This window comes from Anomaloglossus baeobatrachus, chromosome 1 (assembly GCF_048569485.1).
Source record: "Anomaloglossus baeobatrachus isolate aAnoBae1 chromosome 1, aAnoBae1.hap1, whole genome shotgun sequence".
Taxonomy (NCBI): domain Eukaryota; kingdom Metazoa; phylum Chordata; class Amphibia; order Anura; family Aromobatidae; genus Anomaloglossus; species Anomaloglossus baeobatrachus.
Genome location: NC_134353.1, coordinates 956,774,761 through 956,777,921, shown reverse-complemented (window position 1 = coordinate 956,777,921; position 3,161 = coordinate 956,774,761). Strand labels below are relative to the sequence as shown.

The following is a 3,161-nucleotide window of genomic DNA, read 5'->3' as shown; positions in this document are numbered from 1 at the left end:
GGCTCTGATGTCATCACATTACATCATTATCTATGGGAATAACAGAGGATAGGACCGGGGAGGTGAGAGGCTCTGATGTCATCACATTACATCATTATCTATGGGAATAACAGAGGATATGACCGGGGAGGTGAGAGGTTCTGATGTCATCACATTACATCATGATCTATGGGGATAACAGAGGATATGACCGGGGAGGTGAGAGGTTCTGATGTCATCACATTACATCATTATCTATGGGAATAACAGAGGATATGACCGGAGAGGTGAGAGGTTCTGATGTCATCACATTACATCATTATCTATGGGGATAACAGAGGATATGACCAGGGGAGGTGATGGACTCTGGAAATGTCTGTAGTGATATTATTAATGTATCCACACTCAGGATTACACAGTAGTGAAGACCTCTAGTGATCGCTGTCAGGCCCCTGTGTGTGAAGGACGGGGAGGAACCCTGAGCCCAATCCCGGGGCCTCCACCTCACCCCCGGATACATGAGGACATCAATGACCAGAAGATCCTGGAACTCACCAAAAAGATGCTGGAGCTGCTGACTGGAGAGGTGACACTGCTGGGAATGCTGGGACATTATACTGGACGGCACTGGAGGATTCTGGGTGATGACGGTATCATTGTGTTCTCAGGTTCCTATAAGGTGTCAGGACGTCACCGTCTATTTCTCCATGGAGGAGTGGGAGTATCTAGAAGAACACAAGGAGCGGTACAAGGAGGTGATGATGGAGGAGCCCCAGCCCCGCACATCACCAGGTAATAGACAGGACTGAATACACCCGGCCTATAATTATCTGTATGTAATAATGATGTCCGTCCTGTCTGTGTCTCCTGCAGGTCTCTCCAGTACGAGGACGACCCCAGAGAGATGTCCCGCTCCTCCTCCTCCTCCACAGGATCCTCAGGTAGATGGAGATCTCCCCTATGAGGTGTAGACGGCTGTGACCTCCTTGTGTTCAGTCTTGTTTTCTCCTCCAGTATTAGATGCTTTATACTTGTGTAATGAGAGCGGTGGAGACGGCAGGATCACAGCTGACCACAGACCTCACATACAAAATCTGTGGTTCAGACAAAAATTTCTATTTCATCATCTAAGTGGTGATTGCAAATCCGTGGTCCAGCCCCATAATGACATTTCATCATGTAAATACTGATTATTAATTTAGTGATAGGTGACACAGGTGTGGGCCTCGGGTTGGGAAACAGCTGGTTTAAAGAGGGGAAAGATACATTAAATATGAGTAATTAATCCCGCGGTTGTGGTGGAAGGGGGCATAGGTTTGGTGTTTGAGGTGTACGTGGGGTAGGTGCTAATGTTCCTGCAAGCTCTACTGAACAAACACGGGCATGTCTTGTCTAAAGACAGCTGACGGCTTCCGTTACCGGGCGGGCTACTCCGCTCCTTTTCTTTGGCAGCCTCACAATGGTATGACTTGTAGATGATGGCCAGATAGAGCATGTGCTACAGTGGACAGCAAGCACTGTAACAAGTGGCCTCTCCTCCTATTCCTCAACATCCCACACAGAACAGTCTTCAGAAGTAGCACCCCAATTACTCTTGTTTTTTCCGCGTCACAACTCTCCAACCATCCAGTGACTGTGCGGAATCACAGATGAGCGAGTCTTCAGAGCTATTCACACATTCTATCCCATGACTATCAGAGGTTTTTTCCAAAGATTCCCAGACTCGAGGAGGAAAGCATCTGCACTGATGCCCAAAATCTTTGTCAATTGGAACCGGGCCCGGACAAAATTGTGTGCGAGCATGATCCAGACCCTCGCCAACAGATGTTATCCCCCGGGTTGGAGGTGATGATGTTGAGACTCGGACACTTGAGGAGCACGCGTAATGTATTGTCCTGTGAAGGCAGAAAGAGGAGGAAGAGTGACTCTCAGGGCAAGGAGTGGGACAACAGTGAGGATGATGATGATGTTGTAGATCCCACTTGGTGTGAACTCAGAGACATGCAGCCAAGTAGCTCAGGAGAGGAGGAAGACGAGGAGGTTACGTTGCCGCTTTCCGAGCAACCACGCCATGTGCTTTATTCACAGCCAAAACCTCAGGCTGTGGGTATACAGTTTGTAGGAGGGGTTACTGGGCTTTTTTTTTTTTTTTGAGATTGCAAAGAATGACCCAACAAAAGCCCGCTTTAGACGTTGCAATTTCGCATACGATAGCGTATGCGATTTGCAACGCCCCCATCGTATGTGTGGCACGTTCAATTTGTTGAACGTGCCGCACAAACTAATAACCCCCCATCACACGTACTTACCCGTCCATACGACCTCGATGTGGGCGGCGAACATCCACTTCCTGGAATGGGAGGGACGTTAGCGTCACAGTGACGTCACGCGGCAGCCGGCCAATAGAAGCAGAGGGGCGGAGCTGAGCGGGACGTAAACATCCCGCCCACCTCTTTCCTTCTGCATTGCTGGCCGGGAGCCGCAGGACGCTGGTAAAATCTGTTAATTGTTCCGAAGGTGTCACACACTGCAATGTGTGCTACCCCGGGTACGATGAACAATCTCTCGTGCAATTCTAGAGACAGGTACGATGTGTATGCGATGAACGGATTTTCGTTCAATTGCAATCGCACGTACCTGTCACACACTGCAATGTACCTTACAATGCCGGATGTGCGTCACTTATGACGTGACCCCGCCGACACATTGTAAGATACATTGCAGCGTGTAAAGCGGGCTTTACATTATTTGCCAAACTTGTTGAAAAAAAACGACACAAACAAAACAAATCAGTAGAGGCAGAAATTCCAACAATTTGACTACTACCTGAATAAAACTGCACATCCACAACCTACATGAGTTATTCTGGGAATTTTACTGCACTAAAACACCTTGCTTACTACCGGCCACCACATCAACTCTGTCTGCTGCTTCTGCCTCCTCCCTTACCATGACAAGTGTCCTCACACAGGTCTCCGGCCGCAGACCCTCCACTTGTGTTCCCGCTACAGTCAGGGTGAGTGAGAGCCTATCACCTTTTACGGAAATGGACATGCCAGGTGCTTTTGACGGATGTGAGACACAGAGCAAACCACATCTTTCTCAACCCACCATAACATCTCTGCCTAGGCCTCCCTCACAGTCCATCAGTTTGTTGGCCACTGAAATGCTGCCTTTCCACC

The 3,161-nt window shown here is 48.8% G+C and overlaps 1 long non-coding RNA gene across 1 annotated transcript; it reads left to right on the top strand.

Moving 5' to 3' along the window:
• Positions 1-393: 393 nt before the first annotated feature.
• Positions 394-920, top strand: LOC142257579 (uncharacterized). Its single transcript, XR_012727645.1, has 3 exons — positions 394-565; positions 648-771; positions 853-920. It is a non-coding gene; the product is annotated as an uncharacterized LOC142257579 (long non-coding RNA).
• The last annotated feature ends 2,241 nt before the right edge of the window (positions 921-3,161 follow it).